The following is a 22906-nucleotide window of genomic DNA, read 5'->3' on the forward strand; positions in this document are numbered from 1 at the left end:
TAGTAAAAAATTTGGCATGTTGCAAAAGTAGAATAGCACCCCAATTTGGCTGCACAGATAAATATTACAAAAAAGAAGGAAAGAAAAAGAAATTTAAATCAAAATATTCAAAGTATAAATATAGGAAACCAAGAAGAAGATATTATGTAAAAAATTATAAACATAAAAAACCATATAGGAAAAAGAAAAAACTAACAGAATGTACTTGCTATAATTGTGGAAAGCTAGGACACTTAGCCAAAGATTGTAAATTACCAAAAAACCCAAAGAAGAAACAAATTACCGAAATATTGATAGATAATGATAAATATACACAAGTAGAATATGTAGATTATGAATTAAGCAGTGAAGACAGCATATATGAGATATCAGAAAACGAGTTCTCTGAAAATGAAATAAACAAGGATATAGAAGAGTCAGATGAAGAAAATTATGACTGAAAAAGATATACAAATTATACAACAAGAAGAACACCAAGATGAACAATCTTCAGAACAAAAAATAATATTTGACGCTAATATATTTGAACAAATAAAAGGAAAAGAATTGGATCTAAGCATAGACAAAATATTAGAAGTACCAACAATAAAGAATTGGTTTAAAAGACAGAAAGAAGAATACTATGTAGTAAGCCAAAGAGAACATATAATAGATTGTAAATACATCAAAGGTAAAGCACAAATACCAATTTTAAATAAAAGACTACTAAATAAAGAAATACAAGATATAAAAGCAAAAAATCCAATAAAATATGTACACTTAGGAGGAACGGAGATCCTAATAAAAGCATGTTTTAGGGAAGGAATAGATACCCCTATAGAAATATACTTGGCAGATGATAGAATTGTACAACCTATAGAAAAGAGTATAATAAGTGTCGTAAGAGGTAACTTAATATACCAAAAATTTAAATTTATAATAAGTGCTAACTATTCAGTAGCAGTAGATGATAAAAATATAGATAAATCATTAGTATTATACTGGAAAATGTCTGGAATAGAATTAGCACCAGGAAGTAAAATATTCACAGCAAGATGTAAAAATCTATATGTCTTAACAACAAAACATAAGATAACAGCTAAAAATAAAATAAATAAAATAAAAATAGAAAATCCATTCGAAAGAATAGTATCAGTTATAGACAACAATGATTACAGTTATACGGAAATGGACATGGATGAAGATTTAGAAATAGTAAAAGAAAGATTAAGCACATCAAAACGAATAAATAATGAAATGCCAGAAACGTCATCAAGAATAAGTACATCAAGAAGAATAAATTATACCACTCCACAAAAATTAATAGAACAAAAAATAGAAGAAATAAACCCACACCATTATTATATAACAGGAATAATGGACCAAAGAAAATATTTAATACTAATAAATACAGGACAGGAAGAGAATTATGTTATAAGAGAATTAATACCAGAACAAGAGATAGTAACAATAGAACAGCAAAATTCAGAACTACCAAAAGCGTTAAGAAAAAACGAAGAAACAACTGAAAAAGAATTAATTATTGGAGGAATACCAATATTAATAAATTTTAAAATATATCAAGGCGATAAAAACATTACACTAGGAATAAAATGGTTAGAAAAAGTCAAACCATATAAATTAGAAGATAGGCAATTAACAATAAGTTATGAAAATAAGAAAATAATAATAAAAAGAACTTTGATATAATGCCAAAGATATACATACTTGCCAAGATAATAGTAGAAGGATATTATAATAGATACTATACACCTATGATGGATACAGGAGCAGAAGCTAACATGTGTAGACATAATTGTTTACCAGAAAGTAAATGGGAAAAGCTAAAAACCCCTATAGTAGTAACAGGATTCAATAATGAGGGAAGTATGATAACATACAAAGCAAGGAATATAAAAATACAAATATGGGATAAAATACTGACCATAGAAGAAATATATAGTTATGAATTTACAAATAAAGATATATTATTAGGAATGCCATTTTTAGATAAATTATACCCACATATAATAACAAAAACACATTGGTGGTTTACTACCCCGTGTAAACAAAAATTAGGAGCAAAAAGAGTAAATAATAAAGTAAGAAAAACAACACCCTGGATTAAAGGAAGTGAAAAGATTACCCAAAAATTAGAAAATGTAATACAAAGCAACCATAATATAGAAATAATCATTTTCTCAATAAATAAAATAAAATTACTACAAGATAAATTAGAATTACTATATAATGATAATCCACTCCGAGGATGGGAAAAACATAAAACAAAAATAAAGATTGAACTAATAGATGAAAGTAGCATAATAACACAAAAACCTTTAAAATACAATTTTAATGATTTAACAGAATTTAAAATGCATATAAAGGAATTATTAGACAATAAGTACATACAAGAAAGTAATAGTAAACATACTAGCCCGGCATTTATAGTAAATAAGCATAGTGAGCAAAAACGAGGAAAAAGCCGTATGGTTATAGATTATAGAAACTTAAATGCAAAAACAAAAACATATAATTATCCGATACCAAATAAAATACTAAAAATCAGACAAATACAAGGATATAACTATTTTAGTAAGTTTGATTGTAAATCAGGATTTTACCATTTAAAACTAGAAGACGAATCTAAGAAGTTAACAGCATTCACAGTACCACAAGGATTTTATGAATGGAACGTATTACCTTTTGGATATAAAAATGCACCAGGTAGGTATCAACATTTTATGGATAATTACTTCAACCAATTAGAAAATTGTATAATATATATAGATGATATATTGCTATATTCTAGAACAGAGAACGAACATATAAAACTACTAGAAAAATTCATACACATTGTAGAAATATCAGGAATAAGTTTAAGTAAAAAGAAAGCAGAAGTAATGAAAAATCAAATAGAATTTTTAGGTATACAAATAGATAAAAACGGAATAAAAATGCAAACCCATATAGTACAAAAAATAATTAATTTAAATGAAACACTTGATACAAAAAAGAAATTACAATCATTTTTAGGATTGGTTAACCAAGTAAGAGAATATATTCCTAAATTAGCAGAAAACTTAAAACCATTACAGAAAAAATTAAAAAAGGATATAGAATATCATTTTGACGAAAAAGATAAAATACATATACAGAAGATAAAAAATATGTGTAAAAAATTACCAAAACTATATTTTCCAGATGAAAAGAAACAGTTTACATATATTGTAGAAACTGATTCTAGTGATCACAGCTACGGAGGAGTTCTAAAATATAAATATGATAATGAAAAAATTGAACACCATTGTAGATATTATTCCGGATCATACACGGAACCACAATTAAAATGGGAGATAAATAGGAAAGAACTATTTGGATTATATAAATGTTTGTTAGCATTTGAGCCATATATTGTTTATAACAAATTTATAGTAAGAACAGATAATACACAAGTAAAATGGTGGATAACACGGAAAGTACAGGATTCAGTAACTACAAAGGAAATAAGGAGACTTGTATTGAATATACAAAATTTTACATTTACAATTGAAGTAATACGAACTGACAAGAATGTTATTGCAGACTACCTATCAAGACAAAGGTACCCAAACAGATGAAAGCCAAGAATCAAAAGACATATTTACAATCCTTACTACTCTATCTTTACAGATGGATGGTATGGGAAAAAGATTACAACAGCTAGAGGAAAGCAAGCTAAGTCAGCAGCATGACTATAAAAATGCGGAACTAAGTCAATCGGAAGACTCTAAACTTCCAGAGTTAGAAGGAGACGTTGGGAAACTCCAAAAAACCCATAACACAGTTGCTTTATATACAGCTGCAGGTACAAGCAAACAAGTTAACAAAAAGCCACATATCAATGTAAACCTAAACAACGTATTTGATAAGCCATTTACATCAAAAAAGCCAAGAGAAGCAATAGTTATAGCCCCACAAACTACAACCTATGCCAATAGCCTACACCACAACAAAAAGGTATATAACCATATTACTCAAACATATATTGAGAATATATATAAAATTCAGACATTCTTGAACCTAAACCCTAGATCAACTACTACTACAGATCCAACACAGGATTATGTAACCCAAAAACTACAGGGATATAATAGGCTTATAGCCCAGCCAAAAACAAAAGCAAACCTAGTAAAGACATGTTACAACTACGGACTACTTAGCACAGTATATACCCACGACGGAGAAGAAATAATTGGAATACCAGAGCTATACAAAGCATTTGTCACCTTCAAGAGAATTACAAAAGGCAACCTATTCTTCATCAAATTCTATACAGCACCAGCGGAAATACTATATGACGAAATAAAACCCATAATACAGGTGATAAAGATAGGACTAACACGAGATATGATAATACCGGAAGAGATAGAGAAACAACCGGAGATACAGAAAATGGAGATACCAAGTTTCTATGCCAATAAAAGAATAATTGGTATAGCAACTATTATTCAAGAACTAGCTAACAATTATCTACAAGGAAATGCTATCTGGAGCTACTATTCCAGAGACCAGTTAATGATATATGCCAACTCAAAGGAACTACGACAAGGAGATATGGATGAAGTCCAGAAATGGATTTTATCATTATTAAAGCCAGAAATGCAACCAACTACCAGAGCATTGAAAAAAGAATTTATTTCAAACGAGTTATTAACAAGATACTGCAAACTAGTAGGACACAAATATCCAGACCACATATGTTCAAAGTGCAACGGAGATGATAACTATGTACCAGAAGTCCAACTAGAATGAAGGTATCAACAAGAAGACAAAAGAAGAAGACAGCTACTGGAAACACATAATGTAAAGTAAATAGTACTAGTCACATTCATGAACAGTAAAGGTCGTTCATGAATAGTAAGAGTCATGTAAAAAAGTCGTAAAGTAAATAGTACTAGTCACATTCATGAACAGTAAAGGTCGTTCATGAATAGTAAGAGTCATGTAAAAAAGTCGTAAAGTAAATAGTACGAGTCACATTCATGAACAGTAAAGGTCGTTCATGAACAGTAGGAGTCGTTTAAATTTTCTATATATTTTGTAAATCAGAGGAAGGGAGGACAGCCTGAGACATCCTCATACTCACCTTCTCTCTCTTATCTTCTCTCAATAAAATATTTGATTATATACAAACTTCTGAAAGTTATGGAGCATTCAAACGAGTTACAAAACCAGGTAAGTTTATTCATAATCGTTTTGGCAATCAGGCGCCCACCTGGAGAATAAGTGAATAAAGTTCATGTTTTGGCAATTAGGCGCCCACCTGTAGAACTAGGGAATACAGGTCAAGTTTTGGCAATCAGGCGCCCACTTTGAGAACAAGGAAATACAGTTCGAGTTTGGGCATTCAAGCGCCTACCCGGAGAATAAGGAAATACAATTTAAGTTTTGGCAATCAGGAGCCCACCTGGAGAACAAGGGAATACAGTTCAAATTTTGGAAATCAAGCACCCACTTGGAGAACAAGGGAATACAGTTTGAGTTTTTGCAATCAGGCGCCCACCTGGAAAACAAGGGAATATAGTTCAAGTTTTGGCAATCAGGCGCCCACTTGGAGAACAAGAAAATACAATTCTAGTTTTGGCAATCAAGCGCATACTTGGAGAACAAGGGAGTACAGCTCAAGTTTTGGCAATCAGGCACCCACCTGAAGAACAAGGGAATACAGTTAAAGTTTTGGCAATCAGGCACCCACCTGGAGAACAAGGGAATATAGTTCGAGTTTTCGCAATCAGGCGCCCACCTGGAGAATAAGGGAATACAATTTGAGTTTTCGCAATCAGGTGCCCACCAGAAAACAAGGTAATACAGTTCCAGTTCAGGCAATTAGGCACCCACCTGGAGAACAAGGGAATATAGTTTGAGTTTTGGTAATCAGGCGCCTGCCTGGAGAACAAGGGAATACTGTTCATGTTTTCAAAATCAGGCGCCCACCTTGAGAACAAGGGAATACAGTTCATGTTTTGGCAATCATGCGCCCACTTGGAGAACAAGGGAATACAGTTCAAGTTTTGGCAATCATGCGCCTACCTGGAGAACACGGGAATATAGTTCAAGTTTTCGCAATCAGGCGCCCACTTGGAGAACAAGGAAATACAATTCGAGTTTTGGCAATCAAGCGCATACTTGGAGAACAAGGGAGTACAGTTCAAGTTTTGGCAATCAGGCGCCCACCTGGAAAACAAGGGGATACAGTTAAAGTTTTGGCAATCAGGCACCCACCTGGAGAACAAGGGAATATAGTTCCAGTTTTGGCAAACAGGCGCCCACTTGGAGAACAAGGGAATACAATTTGAGTTTTTGCAATCACGTGAACACCTGGAAAACAAGGTAATATTGTTCCAGTTCTGGAAATTAGGCGCCCACCTAGAGAACAAGGGAATATAGTTTGAGTTTTGGTAATCAGGCGTCTGCCTGGAGAACAAGAGAATATTGTTCATGTTTTCAAAATCAGGCGCCCACCTTGAGAACAAGGGAATACAGTTCAAATTTTGGCAATCATGCACCCACTTGGAGAACAAGGGAATACAGTTCAAGTTTTGGCAATCATGCGCCCACCTGGAGAACACGGGAATATAGTTTAAGTTTTCGCAATCAGGCGCCCACCTGAAGAACAAGGGAATATAGTTCAAGTTTTGGCAATCAGGCGCCCACCTAGAGAACAAAGGAGTACAGTTTGAGGTTTGGCAATCAGGCGCCTACCCGAAGAACAAGGGAATGCAGTTCGAGTTTTGGCAATCAGGCGCCCACCTGGAGAACAAGGGAATACAGTTCGAGTTTTGGCAATCAGGCGCTTACCTAGAGAACAAGGGAATACAGTTCAAGTTTTGGCAATAAGGGCCCACCTAGAGAACAAGGGAATATAGTTCAAGTTTTGGCAAACAGGCGTATACCTGGATAACAAGGGAACACGTTTTCGCAATCAGGCGCCCACATGGAGAACATGGGAATATAGTTCAAGTTTTGGCAATTAGGCACCCACCTAGTGAACAAGGGAATACAATTCAAGCTTTGGTAAATCAGGCGCCCACCTGGAGAATAAGAGAATAGAGTTAGAGTTTTGGCAATCAGGTGCCCACCTGGGGAATAAGGGAATACAGTTTGAGTTTTGGCAATAAGGCACCCACCTGGAGAACAAGGGAATAAAATTTGAGTTTTGGCAATCATGCGCCCACCTGTAGAACAAGGGAATACAGTTAAAGTTTTGGCAATTAGGTGCCCACCTGGAGAACAAAGGAATACATTTCGAGTTTTGGCAATCAGGCGCCCACCTGGAGAATAAGGGAATACTGTTCAAGATTTGGTAATCATGCCCCCACCTGAAGAACAAGGGAATACAGTTCAAGTTTTGGCAATTGGGCACCCACCTGGAGAACAAGGGAATATAGTTCAAGTTTTTGCAATCAAGCGCCTACCCAGAGAAAAAGGGAATGCAGTTCGAGTTTTGGCAATCAGGCGCCCACCAATAGAATAAGGGAATACAGTTAATGTTTTGGCAATCAAGCGCCTACCCAGAGAAAAAGGGAATGCAGTTCGAGTTTTGGCAATCAGGCGCCCACCAATAGAATAAGGGAATACAGTTAATGTTTTGGCAATCAGGCACCCATCTGGAGAACAAGGGAATACAGTTTGAGTTTTGGCAATCAGGCGCCCACCTGGAGAACAAGGGAATAGAGTTCATGTTTGAAAATCAGGCGCCCACCTGGAGAATAAACGAATATACTTCAAGTTTTGTCAATCAGGTGCTCACATAGAGAACAAGGCGATACATGTCAAGTTTTCAGAATCAGGCGCCCACCTGGAGAACAAGGGAATATAATTCAAGTTTTGGTAATCAGGCGCCCACCTGGAGAATAAAGGAATAAAGTTCATGTTTTGGCAATCAGGTGCCCACCTGTAGAACTAGGGAATACAGGTCAAGTTTTGGCATTCAGGCGCCCAATTTGAGAACAAGGAAATACAGTTCGAGTTTGGGCATTCAGGCGCCTACCCGGAGAATAAGGAAATACAATTCAAGTTTTGGCAATCAGGCGCCCACCTGGAGAACAAGGGAATACAGTTAAAATTTTGGCAATCAAGCACCCACTTGGAGAACAAGGGAATACAGTTTGAGTTTTGGCAATCAGGCGCCCACCTGGAGAAAAAGGGAATACAGTTCAAGTTTTGGCAATCAGGCGCCCACCTAGAGAACAAGGGAATATAGTTCATGTTTTGGCAATATGGTGCCCACTTAGAGAACAAGGGAATACAGTTCAAGTTTTGGCAATCAGGAGCCCACCTGGAGAACACGGGAATACATTTCGAGTTTTGGTAATCAGGCGCTCACCTGGAGAACAAGCGAATATAGTTCATGTTTTGGCAATCAGGCGCCCGCTTAGAGAACAAGGAAATACAATTCGAGTTTTGGCAATCAGGCGCCTACTTGGTGAACAAGGGAATACAATTCAAGTTTTGGCAATCAGGCTCCCACCTGGAGAACAAGGGAATACAGTTAAAGTTTTGGCAATCAGGCACCCACCTGGAGAACAAGGGAATATAGTTCGAGTTTTGGCAATCAGGCGCACACCTGGAGTACAAGGGAATATAGTTTGAGTTTTTGCAATCAGGTGCCCACCTGGAGAACAAGGGAATATAGTTCAAGTTTTGGCAATCAGGCGCCCACCTAGAGAACAAGGGAATATAGTTCAAGTTTTGGCAATATGGTGCCCACCTAGAGAACAAGGGAATACAGTTTAAGTTTTGGCAATCAGGAGCCCACCTGGAGAACAAGGGAATAAAGTTCGAGTTTTTGTAATCAGGCGCCCACCTGGAGAACAAGGGAATATAGTTCATGTTTTGGAAATCAGGCGCCCGCGTAGAGAACAAGGAAATACAATTCGAGTTTTGGCAATCAAGCGCATACTTGGAGAACAAGGGAGTACAGTTCAAGTTTTGGCAATCAGGCGCCCACCTGGAAAACAAGGGAATACAGTTAAAGTTTTGGCAATCAGGCACCCACCTGGAGAACAAGGGAATATAGTTCCAGTTTTGGCAAACAGGCGCCCACCTGGAGAACAAGGTAATACAATTTGAGTTTTTGCAATCACGTGAACACCTGGAAAACAAGGTAATATTGTTCCAGTTCTGGAAATTAGGCGCCCACCTAGAGAACAAGGGAATATAGTTTGAGTTTTGGTAATCAGGCGCCTGCCTGGAGAACAAGGGAATACTGTTCATGTTTTCAAAATCAGGCGCCCACCTTGAGAACAAGGGAATACAGTTCAAATTTTGGCAATCATGCACCCACTTGGAGAACAAGGGAATACAGTTCAAGTTTTGGCAATCATGCGCCCACCTGGAGAACACGGGAATATAGTTTATGTTTTCGCAATCAGGCGCCCACCTGAAGAACAAGGGAATATAGTTCAAGTTTTGCCAATCAGGCGCCCACCTAGAGAACAAAGGAGTACAGTTTGAGTTTTGGCAATCAGGCGCCTACCCGAAGAACAAGGGAATGCAGTTCGAGTTTTGGCAATCAGGCGCCCACCTGGAGAACAAGGGAATACAGTTCGAGTTTTGGCAATCAGGCGCTTACCTAGAGAACAAGGGAATACAGTTCAAGTTTTGGCAATAAGGGCCCACCTAGAGAACAATGGAATATAGTTCAAGTTTTGGCAAACAGGCGTATACCTGGATAACAAGGGAACACGTTTTCGCAATCAGGCGCCCACATGGAGAACATGGGAATACAATTCAAGTTTTGGCAGTTAGGCACCCACCTAGTGAACAAGGGAATACAATTCAAGCTTTGGTAAATCAGGCGCCCACCTGGAGAATAAGAGAATAGAGTTAGAGTTTTGGCAATCAGGTGCCCACCTGGGGAATAAGGGAATACAGTTTGAGTTTTGGCAATAAGGCACCCACCTGGAGAACAAGGGAATAAAATTTGAGTTTTGGCAATCATGCGCCCACCTGTAGAACAAGGGAATACAGTTAAAGTTTTGGCAACTAGGTGCCCACCTGGAGAACAAAGGAATACATTTCGAGTTTTGGCAATCATGCGCCCACCTGGAGAATAAGGGAATACTGTTCAAGATTTGGTAATCATGCCCCCACCTGAAGAACAAGGGAATACAGTTCAAGTTTTGGCAATTGGGCACCCACCTGGAGAACAAGGAAATATAGTTCAAATTTTTGCAATCAAGCGCCTACCCAGAGAAAAAGGGAATGCAGTTCGAGTTTTGGCAATCAGGCGCCCACCATTAGAATAAGGGAATACAGTTAATGTTTTGGCAATCAAGCGCCTACCCAGAGAAAAAGGGAATGTAGTTCGAGTTTTGGCAATCAGGCGCCCACCATTAGAATAAGGGAATACAGTTAATGTTTTGGCAATCAGGCACCCATCTGGAGAACAAGGGAATACAGTTTGAGTTTTGGCAATCAGGCGCCCACCTGGAGAACAAGGGAATAGAGTTCATGTTTGAAAATCAGGCGCCCACCTGGAGAATAAACGAATATAGTTCAAGTTTTGTCAATCAGGTGCTCACATAGAGAACAAGGCGATACATGTCAAGTTTTCATAATCAGGCGCCCACCTGGAGAACAAGGGAATATAATTCAAGTTTTGGCAATCAGGCGCCCACCTGGAGAATAAGGGAATAAAGTTCATGTTTTGGCAATCAGGTGCCCACCTGTAGAACTAGGGAATACAGGTCAAGTTTTGGCATTCAGGCGCCCAATTTGAGAACAAGGAAATACAGTTCGAGTTTGGGCATTCAGGCGCCTACCCGGAGAATAAGGAAATACAATTCAAGTTTTGGCAATCAGGCGCCCACCTAGAGAACAAGGGAATACAGTTAAAATTTTGGCAATCAAGCACCCACTTGGAGAACAAGGGAATACAATTTGAGTTTTGGCAATCAGGCGCCCACCTATAGAACTAGGGAATACAGGTCAAGTTTTGGCATTCAGGCGCCCAATTTGAGAACAAGGAAATACAGTTCGAGTTTGGGCATTCAGGCGCCTACCCGGAGAATAAGGAAATACAATTCAAGTTTTGGCAATCAGGCGCCCACCTGGAGAACAAGGGAATACAGTTAAAATTTTGGCAATCAAGCACCCACTTGGAGAACAAGGGAATACAGTTTGAGTTTTGGCAATCAGGCGCCCACCTGGAGAAAAAGGGAATACAGTTCAAGTTTTGGCAATCAGGCGCCCACCTAGAGAACAAGGGAATATAGTTCATGTTTTGGCAATATGGTGCCCACTTAGAGAACAAGGGAATACAGTTTGAGTTTTGGCAATCAGGCGCCTACCCGAAGAACAAGGAAATGCAGTTCGAGTTTTGGCAATCAGGCGCCCACCTTGAGAACAAGGGAATACAGTTCGAGTTTTGGCAATCAGGCGCTTACCTAGAGAACAAGGGAATACAGTTCAAGTTTTGGCAATAAGGGCCCACCTAGAGAACAAGGGAATATAGTTCAAGTTTTGGCAAACAGGCGTATACCTGGATAACAAGGGAACACGTTTTCGCAATCAGGCGCCCACATGGAGAACATGGGAATACAGTTCAAGTTTTGGCAATTAGGCACCCACCTAGTGAACAAGGGAATACAATTCAAGCTTTGGTAAATCAGGCGCCCACCTGGAGAATAAGAGAATAGAGTTAGAGTTTTGGCAATCAGGTGCCCACCTGGGGAATAAGGGAATACAGTTTGAGTTTTGGCAATAAGGCACCCACCTGGAGAACAAGGGAATAAAATTTGAGTTTTGGCAATCATGCGCCCACCTGTAGAACAAGGGAATACAGTTAAAGTTTTGGCAATTAGGTGCCCACCTGGAGAACAAAGGAATACATTTCGAGTTTTGGCAATCAGGCGCCCACCTGCAGAATAAGGGAATACTGTTCAAGATTTGGTAATCATGCCCCCACCTGAAGAACAAGGGAATACAGTTCAAGTTTTGGCAATTGGGCACCCACCTGGAGAACAAGGGAATATAGTTCAAGTTTTTGCAATCAAGCGCCTACCCAGAGAAAAAGGGAATGCAGTTCGAGTTTTGGCAATCAGGCGCCCACCAATAGAATAAGGGAATACAGTTAATGTTTTGGCAATCAAGTGCCTACCCAGAGAAAAAGGGAATGCAATTCGAGTTTTGGCAATCAGGCGCCCACCAATAGAATAAGGGAATACAGTTCATGTTTTGGCAATCAGGCACCCATCTGGAGAACAAGGGAATACAGTTTGAGTTTTGGCAATCAGGCGCCCACCTGGAGAACAAGGGAATAGAGTTCATGTTTGAATATCAGGCGCCCACCTGGAGAATAAACGAATATAGTTCAAGTTTTGTCAATCAGGTGCTCACATAGAGAACAAGGCGATACATGTCAAGTTTTCATAATCAGGCGCCCACCTGGACAACAAGGGAATATAATTCAAGTTTTGGCAATCAGGCGCCCACCTGGAGAATAAGGGAATAAAGTTCATGTTTTGGCAATCAGGTGCCCACTTGTAGAACTAGGGAATACAGGTCAAGTTTTGGCATTCAGGCGCCCAATTTGAGAACAAGGAAATACAGTTCGAGTTTGGGCATTCAGGCGCCTACCCGAAGAATAAGGAAATACAATTCAAGTTTTGGCAATCAGGCGCCCACCTGGAGAACAAGGGAATACAGTTAAAATTTTGGCAATCAAGCACCCACTTGGAGAACAAGGGAATACAGTTTGAGTTTTGGCAATCAGGCGCCCACCTGGAGAAAAAGGGAATACAGTTCAAGTTTTGGCAATCAGGCGCCCACATAGAGAACAAGGGAATATAGTTCATGTTTTGGCAATATGGTGCCCACTTAGAGAACAAGGGAATACAGTTCAAGTTTTGGCAATCAGGAGCCCACCTGGAGAACAAGGGAATACATTTCGAGTTTTGGTAATCAGGCGCTCACCTGGAGAACAAGGGAATATAGTTCATGTTTTGGCAATCAGGCGCCCGCTTAGAGAACAAGGAAATACAATTCGAGTTTTGGCAATCAGGCGCTTACTTGGTGAACAAGGGAATACAATTCAAGTTTTGGCAATCAGGCTCCCACCTGGAGAACAAGGGAATACAGTTAAAGTTTTGGCAATCAGGCACCCACCTGGAGAACAAGGGAATATAGTTCGAGTTTTGGCAATCAGTCGCACACCTGGAGTACAAGGGAATACAGTTTGAGTTTTTACAATCAGGTGCCCACCTGGAGAACAAGGGAATATAGTTCAAGTTTTGGCAATCAGGCGCCCACCTAGAGAACAAGGGAATATAGTTCAAGTTTTGGCAATATGGTGCCCACCTAGAGAACAAGGGAATACAGTTCAAGTTTTGGCAATCAGGAGCCCACCTGGAGAACAAGGGAATAAAGTTCGAGTTTTTGTAATCAGGCGCCCACCTGGAGAACAAGGGAATATAGTTCATGTTTTGGCAATCAGGCGCCCGCGTAGAGAACAAGGAAATACAATTCGAGTTTTGGAAATCAGGCGCCTACTTGGAGAACAAGGGAATACAATTCAAGTTTTGGCAATCAGGCTCCCACCTGGAGAACAAGGAATACAGTTAAAGTTTTGGCAATCAGGCACCCACCTGGAGAACAAGGGAATATAGTTCAAGTTTTGGCAATATGGTGCCCACCTAGAGAACAAGGGAATACAGTTCAAGTTTTGGCAATCAGGAGCCCACCTGGAGAACAAGGGAATAAAGTTCGAGTTTTTGTAATCAGGCGCCCACCTGTAGAACAAGGGAATATAGTTCTTGTTTTGGCAATCAGGCGCCCGCGTAGAGAATAAGGAAATACAATTCGAGTTTTGGCAATCAAGCGCATACTTGGAGAACAAGGGAGTACAGTTCAAGTTTTGGCAATCAGGCGCCCACCTGGAAAACAAGGGAATACAGTTAAAGTTTTGGCAATCAGGCACCCACCTGGAGAACAAGGGAATATAGTTCCAGTTTTGGCAAACAGGCGCCCACCTGGAGAACAAGGGAATACAATTTGAGTTTTTGCAATCACGTGAACACCTGGAAAACAAGGTAATATTGTTCCAGTTCTGGAAATTAGGCGCCCACCTAGAGAACAAGGGAATATAGTTTGAGTTTTGGTAATCAGGCGCCTGCCTGGAGAACAAGGGAATATTGTTCATGTTTTCAAAATCAGGCGCCCACCTTGAGAACAAGGGAATACAGTTCAAATTTTGGCAATCATGCACCCACTTGGAGAACAAGGGAATACAGTTCAAGTTTTAGCAATCATGCGCCCACCTGGAGAACACGGGAATATAGTTTAAGTTTTCGCAATCAGGCGCCCACCTGAAGAACAAGGGAATATAGTTCAAGTTTTGGCAATCAGGCGCCCACCTAGAGAACAAAGGAGTACAGTTTGAGTTTTGGCAATCAGGCGCCTACCCGAAGAACAAGGGAATGCAGTTCGAGTTTTGGCAATCAGGCGCCCACCTGGAGAACAAGGGAATACAGTTCGAGTTTTGGCAATCAGGCGCTTACCTAGAGAACAAGGGAATACAGTTCAAGTTTTGGCAATAAGGGCCCACCTAGAGAACAAGGGAATATAGTTCAAGTTTTGGCAAACAGGCGTATACCTGGATAACAAGGGAACACATTTTCGCAATCAGGCGCCCACATGGAGAACATGGGAATACAGTTCAAGTTTTGGCAATTAGGCACCCACCTAGTGAACAAGGGAATACAATTCAAGCTTTGGTAAATCAGGCGCCCACCTGTAGAATAAGAGAATAGAGTTAGGGTTTTGGCAATCAGGTACCCACCTGGGGAATAAGGGAATACAGTTTGAGTTTTGGCAATAAGGCACCCACCTGGAGAACAAGGGAATAAAATTTGAGTTTTGGCAATCATGCGCCCACCTGTAGAACAAGGGAATACAGTTAAAGTTTTGGCAATTAGGTGCCCACCTGGAGAACAAAGGAATACATTTCGAGTTTTGGCAATCAGGCGCCCACCTGGAGAATAAGGGAATACTGTTCAAGATTTGGTAATCATGCCCCCACCTGAAGAACAAGGGAATACAGTTCTAGTTTTGGCAATTGGGCACCCACCTGGAGAACAAGGGAATATAGTTCAAGTTTTTGCAATCAAGCGCCTACCTAGAGAAAAAGGGAATGCAGTTCGAGTTTTGGCAATCAGGCGCCCACCAATAGAATAAGGGAATACAGTTAATGTTTTGGCAATCAAGCGCCTACCTAGAGAAAAAGGGAATGCAGTTCGAGTTTTGGCAATCAGGCGCCCACCAATAGAATAAGGGAATACAGTTAATGTTTTGGCAATCAGGCACCCATCTGGAGAACAAGGGAATACAGTTTGAGTTTTGGCAATCAGGCGCCCACCTGGAGAACAAGGGAATAGAGTTCATGTTTGAAAATCAGGCGCCCACCTGGAGAATAAACGAATATAGTTCAAGTTTTGTCAATCAGGTGCTCACATAGAGAACAAGGCGATACATGTCAAGTTTTCATAATCAGGCGCCCACCTGGAGAACAAGGGAATATAATTCATGTTTTGGCAATCAGGTGCCCACCTGGAGAATAAGGGAATAAAGTTCATGTTTTGGCAATCAGGTGCCCACTTGTAGAACTAGCGAATACAGGTCAAGTATTGGCATTCAGGCGCCCAATTTGAGAACAAGGAAATACAGTTCGAGTTTGGGCATTCAGGCGCCTACCCGGAGAATAAGGAAATACAATTCAAGTTTTGGCAATCAGGCGCCCACCTGGAGAACAAGGGAATACAGTTAAAATTTTGGCAATCAAGCACCCACTTGGAGAACAAGGGAATACAGTTTGAGTTTTGGCAATCAGGCGCCCACCTGTAGAACTAGGGAATACAGGTCAAGTTTTGGCATTCAGGCGCCCAATTTGAGAACAAGGAAATACAGTTCGAGTTTGGGCATTCAGGCGCCTACCCGGAGAATAAGGAAATACAATTCAAGTTTTGGCAATCAGGCGCCCACCTGGAGAACAAGGGAATACAGTTAAAATTTTGGCAATCAAGCACCCACTTGGAGAACAAGGGAATACAGTTTGAGTTTTGGCAATCAGGCGCCCACCTGGAGAAAAAGGGAATACAGTTCAAGTTTTGGCAATCAGGCGCCCACCTAGAGAACAAGGGAATATAGTTCATGTTTTGGCAATATGGTGCCCACTTAGAGAACAAGGGAATACAGTTCAAGTTTTGGCAATAAGGGCCCACCTAGAGAACAAGGGAATATAGTTCAAGTTTTGGCAAACAGGCGTATACCTGGATAACAAGGGAACACGTTTTCGCAATCAGGCGCCCACATGGAGAACATGGGAATACAGTTCAAGTTTTGGCAATTAGGCACCCACCTAGTGAACAAGGGAATACAATTCAAGCTTTGGTAAATCAGGCGCCCACCTGGAGAATAAGAGAATAGAGTTAGAGTTTTGGCAATCAGGTGCCCACCTGGGGAATAGGGGAATACAGTTTGAGTTTTGGCAATAAGGCACCCACCTGGAGAACAAGGGAATAAAATTTGAGTTTTGGCAATCATGCGCCCACCTGTAGAACAAGGGAATACAGTTAAAGTTTTGGCAATTAGGTGCCCACCTGGAGAACAAAGGAATACATTTCGAGTTTTGGCAATCAGGCGCCCACCTGGAGAATAAGGGAATACTGTTCAAGATTTGGTAATCATGCCCCCACCTGAAGAACAAGGGAATACAGTTCAAGTTTTGGCAATTGGGCACCCACCTGGAGAACAAGGGAATATAGTTCAAGTTTTTGCAATCAAGCGCCTACCCAGAGAAAAAGGGAATGCAGTTCGAGTTTTGGCAATCAGGCGCCCACCAATAGAATAAGGGAATACAGTTAATGTTTTGGCAATCAAGCGCCTACCCAGAGAAAAAGGGAATGCAGTTCGAGTTTTGGCAATCAGGCGCCCACCAATAGAAAAAGGGAATACAGTTAATGTTTTGGCAATCAGGCACCCATCTGGAGAACAAGGGAATACAGTTTGAGTTTTGGCAATCAGGCGCCCACCTGGAGAACAAGGGAATAGAGTTCATGTTTGAAAATCAGGCGCCCACCTGGAGAATAAACGAATATAGTTCAAGTTTTGTCAATCAGGTGCTCACATAGAGAACAAGGCGATACATGTCAAGTTTTCATAATCAGGCGCCCACCTGGAGAACAAGGGAATATAATTCAAGTTTTGGCAATCAGGCGCCCACCTGGAGAATAAGGGAATAAAGTTCATGTTTTGGCAATCAGGTGCCCACTTGTAGAACTAGGGAATACAGGTCAAGTTTTGGCATTCAGGCGCCCAATTTGAGAACAAGGAAATACAGTTCGAGTTTGGGCATTCAGGCGCCTACCCGAAGAATAAGGAAATACAATTCAAGTTTTGGCAATCAGGCGCCCACCTGGAGAACAAGGGAATACAGTTAAAATTTTGGCAATCAAGCACCCACTTGGAGAACAAGGGAATACAGTTTGAGTTTTGGCAATCAGGCGCCCACCTGGAGAAAAAGGGAATACAGTTCAAGTTTTGGCAATCAGGCGCCCACCTAGAGAACAAGGGAATATAGTTCATGTTTTGGCAATATGGTGCCCACTTAGAGAACAAGGGAATACAGTTCAAGTTTTGGCAATCAGGAGCCCACCTGGAGAACAAGGGAATACATTTCGAGTTTTGGTAATCAGGCGCTCACCTGGAGAACAAGGGAATATAGTTCATGTTTTGGCAATCAGGCGCCCGCTTAGAGAACAAGGAAATACAATTCGAGTTTTGGCAATCAGGCGCCTACTTGGTGAACAAGGGAATATAATTCAAGTTTTGGCAATCAGGCTCCCACCTGGAGAACAAGGGAATACAGTTAAAGTTTTGGCAATCAGGCACCCACCTGGAGAACAAGGGAATATAGTTCGAGTTTTGGCAATCAGGCGCACACCTGGAGTACAAGGGAATACAGTTTGAGTTTTTGCAATCAGGTGCCCACCTGGAGAACAAGGGAATATAGTTCAAGTTTTGGCAATCAGGCGCCCACCTAGAGAACAAGGGAATATAGTTCAAGTTTTGGCAATATGGTGCCCACCTAGAGAACAAGGGAATACAGTTCAAGTTTTGGCAATCAGGAGCCCACCTGGAGAACAAAGGAATAAAGTTCGAGTTTTTGTAATCAGGCGCCCACCTGGAGAACAAGGGAATATAGTTCATGTTTGGCAATCAGGCGCCCGCGTAGAGAACAAGGAAATACAATTCGAGTTTTGGAAATCAGGCGCCTACTTGGAGAACAAGGGAATACAATTCAAGTTTTGGCAATCAGGCTCCCACCTGGAGAACAAGGAATACAGTTAAAGTTTTGGCAATCAGGCACCCACCTAGAGAACAAGGGAATATAGTTCAAGTTTTGGCAATATGGTGCCCACCTAGAGAACAAGGGAATACAGTTCAAGTTTTGGCAATCAGGAGCCCACCTGGAGAACAAGGGAATAAAGTTCGAGTTTTTGTAATCAGGCGCCCACCTGGAGAACAAGGGAATATAGTTCATGTTTTGGCAATCAGGCGCCCGCGTAGAGAACAAGGAAATACAATTCGAGTTTTGGCAATCAAGCGCATACTTGGAGAACAAGGGAGTACAGTTCAAGTTTTGGCAATCAGGCGCCCACCTGGAAAACAAGGGAATACAGTTAAAGTTTTGGCAATCAGGCACCCACCTGGAGAACAAGGGAATATAGTTCCAGTTTTGGCAAACAGGCGCCCACCTGGAGAACAAGGGAATACAATTTGAGTTTTTGCAATCACGTGAACACCTGGAAAAAAAGGTTATATTGTTCCAGTTCTGGAAATTAGGCGCCCACCTAGAGAACAAGGGAATATAGTTTGAGTTTTGGTAATCAGGCGCCTGCCTGGAGAACAAGGGAATACTGTTCATGTTTTCAAAATCAGGCGTCCACCTTGAGAACAAGGGAATACAGTTCAAATTTTGGCAATCATGCACCCACTTGGAGAACAAGGGAATACAGTTCAAGTTTTAGCAATCATGCGCCCACTTGGAGAACACGGGAATATAGTTCAAGTTTTGGCAATCAGGCGCCCACCTAGAGAACAAAGGAGTACAGTTTGAGTTTTGGCAATCAGGCGCCTACCCGAAGAACAAGGGAATGCAGTTCGAGTTTTGGCAATCAGGCGCCCACCTGGAGAACAAGGGAATACAGTTCGAGTTTTGGCAATCAGGCGCTTACCTAGAGAACAAGGGAATACAGTTCAAGTTTTGGCAATAAGGGCCCACCTAGAGAACAAGGGAATATAGTTCAAGTTTTGGCAAACAGGCGTATACCTGGATAACAAGGGAACACGTTTTCGCAATCAGGCGCCCACATGGAGAACATGGGAATACAGTTCAAGTTTTGGCAATTAGGCACCCACCTAGTGAACAAGGGAATACAATTCAAGCTTTGGTAAATCAGGCGCCCACCTGGAGAATAAGAGAATAGAGTTAGAGTTTTGGCAATCAGGTGCCCACCTGGGGAATAAGGGAATACAGTTTGAGTTTTGGCAATAAGGCACCCACCTGGAGAACAAGGGAATAAAATTTGAGTTTTGGCAATCATGCGCCCACCTGTAGAACAAGGGAATACAGTTAAAGTTTTGGCAATTAGGTGCCCACCAGGAGAACAAAGGAATACATTTCGAGTTTTGGCAATCAGGCGCCCACCTGAAGAATAAGGGAATAATGTTCAAGATTTGGTAATCATGCCCCCACCTGAAGAACAAGGGAATACAGTTCAAGTTTTGGCAATTGGGCACCCACCTGGAGAACAAGGGAATATAGTTCAAGTTTTTGCAATCAAGCGCCTACCCAGAGAAAAAGGGAATGCAGTTCGAGTTTTGGCAATCAGGCGCCCACCAATAGAATAAGGGAATACAGTTAATGTTTTGGCAATCAAGTGCCTACCCAAAGAAAAAGGGAATGCAGTTCGAGTTTTGGAAATCAGGCGCCCACCAATAGAATAAGGGAATACAGTTAATGTTTTGGCAATCAGGCACCCATCTGGAGAACAAGGGAATACAGTTTGAGTTTTGGCAATCAGGCGCCCACCTGGAGAACAAGGGAATAGAGTTCATGTTTGAAAATCAGGCGCCCACCTGGAGAATAAACGAATATAGTTCAAGTTTTGTCAATCAGGTGCTCACATAGAGAACAAGGCGATACATGTCTAGTTTTCATAATCAGGCGCCCACCTGGAGAACAAGGGAATATAATTCAAGTTTTGGCAATCAGGCGCCCACCTGGAGAATAAGGGAATAAAGTTCATGTTTTGGCAATCAGGTACCCACTTGTAGAACTAGGGAATACAGGTCAAGTTTTGGCATTCAGGCGCCCAATTTGAGAACAAGGAAATACAGTTCGAGTTTGAGCATTCAGGCGCCTACCCGGAGAATAAGGAAATACAATTCAAGTTTTGGCAATCAGGCGCCCACCTGGAGAACAAGGGAATACAGTTAAAATTTTGGCAATCAAGCACCCACTTGGAGAACAAGGGAATACAGTTTGAGTTTTGGCAATCAGGCGCCCACCTGGAGAAAAAGGGAATACAGTTAAAGTTTTGGCAATCAGGCTCCCACCTAGAGAACAAGGGAATATAGTTCATGTTTTGGCAATATGGTGCCCACTTAGAGAACAAGGGAATACAGTTCAAGTTTTGGCAATCAGGAGCCCACCTGGAGAACAAGGGAATACATTTCGAGTTTTGGTAATCAGGCGCTCACCTGGAGAACAAGGGAATATAGTTCATGTTTTGGCAATCAGGCGCCCGCTTAGAGAACAAGGAAATACAATTCGAGTTTTGGCAATCAGGTGCCTACTTGGTGAACAAGGGAATACAATTCAAGTTTTGGCAATCAGGCTCCCACCTGGAGAACAAGGGAATACAGTTAAAGTTTTGGCAATCAGGCACCCACCTGGAGAACAAGGGAATATAGTTCGAGTTTTGGCAATCAGGCGCACACCTGGAGTACAAGGGAATACAGTTTGAGTTTTTGCAATCAGGTGCCCACCTGGAGAACAAGGGAATATAGTTCAAGTTTTGGCAATCAGGCGCCCACCTAGAGAACAAGGGAATATAGTTCAAGTTTTGGCAATATGGTGCCCACCTAGAGAACAAGGGAATACAGTTCAAGTTTTGGCAATCAGGAGCCCACCTGGAGAACAAGGGAATAAAGTTCGAGTTTTTGTAATCAGGCGCCCACCTGGAGAACAAGGGAATACAGTTCATGTTTTGGCAATCAGGCGCCCGCGTAGAGAACAAGGAAATACAATTCGAGTTTTGGAAATCAGGCGCCTACTTGGAGAAAAAGGGAATACAATTCAAGTTTTGGCAATCAGGCTCCCACCTGGAGAACAAGGAATACAGTTAAAGTTTTGGCAATCAGGCACCCACCTGGAGAACAAGGGAATATAGTTCGAGTTTTGGCAATCAGGCGCACACCTGGAGAACAAGGGAATACAGTTTGAGTTTTCGCAATCAGGTTCCCACCTGGAGAACAAGGGAATACAGTTCCAGTTCTGGCAATTAGACGCCCACCTGGAGAACAAGGGAATATAGTTTGAGTTTTGGTAATCAGGCGCCTTCCTAGAGAATAAAGGAATACAGTTCAAGTTTTCAAAATCAGGCGCCCACCTTGAGAACAAGGGAATACAGTTCAAGTTTTGGCAATCATGCGCCCACCTGGAGGACACGGGAATATAGTTTATGTTTTCGCAATTAGGCGCCCACCTGGAGAAAAAAGGAATATAGTTCAAGTATTGGCAATCAGGCGCCCACCTAGTGAACAAAGGAATATAGTTTGAGTTTTGGAAATCAGGCGCGTACCCGAAGAACAAGGGAATGCAGTTCGAGTTTTGGCAATCAGGCGCCCACCTGGAGAAAAAGGGAATACAGTTCAAGTTTTGGCAATCAATCACCCACCTGGAGAACAATGGAATACAGTTCCAGTTTTGGCAATCAGGCGCCCACCTGGAGAAAAAGGGAATACAGTTCAAGTTTTGGCAATCAGGCGCCCACCTAGAGAACAAGGGAATATAGTTCATGTTTTGGCAATATGGTGCCCACTTAGAGAACAAGGGAATACAGTTCAAGTTTTGGCAATCAGGAGCCCACCTGGAGAACAAGGGAATAGAGTTAAAGTTTTAGCAATCAGGCGCCCACCTGGAGAACAAGGGAATATAGTTCAAGTTTCGGCAATCAGGCGCCCACCAATAGAATAAGGGAATATAGTTAATGTTTTGGCAATCAGGCACCCATCTGGAGAACAATGGAATACAGTTTGAGTTTTGGCAATCAGACACCCACCTAGAGAACAAGGAAATACAGTTCCAGTTTTGGTAATAAGGTGCCCACCAGGAGAACAAGGGAATACAGTTCATGTTTTGGCAATCAGGCGCCCACTTGGAGAACAAGGGAATACAGTTCATGTTTTGAAAATTAGGCGCCCACCTGGAGAATAAAGGAATATAGTTCAAGTTTTGTCAATCAGGTGCACACATAGAGAACAAGGCGATGCAGTTCAAGTTTTCATAATCAGGCGCCCACCTGAAGAACAAAGTTTTCATTTTCTAATTGTTGTTATTATTGGATCCTGGATCGAATAAAAACCGATGCATCTCTGTGACAAACTAGTATAATATCTGTGATGACATAATCGGAGGCAACGACCTCGATATGGGCAGGAAGGGCATAGTATCGGGCCTGGCCTCCCTTTTTAGGTCGACCTCTACCTCCCTGACCTCCACTTCTAGCTGGCTGAGCAGGTGGGGTAGCAACTGGAGCTGTAACCATAGCCTGAGAACTCTGCAGGGTGCCCTGTGGCTGAGAAGTGTGTGGAGGCGCAC

Source organism: Nicotiana sylvestris, chromosome 1, assembly GCF_000393655.2.
Source record: "Nicotiana sylvestris chromosome 1, ASM39365v2, whole genome shotgun sequence".
Taxonomy (NCBI): domain Eukaryota; kingdom Viridiplantae; phylum Streptophyta; class Magnoliopsida; order Solanales; family Solanaceae; genus Nicotiana; species Nicotiana sylvestris.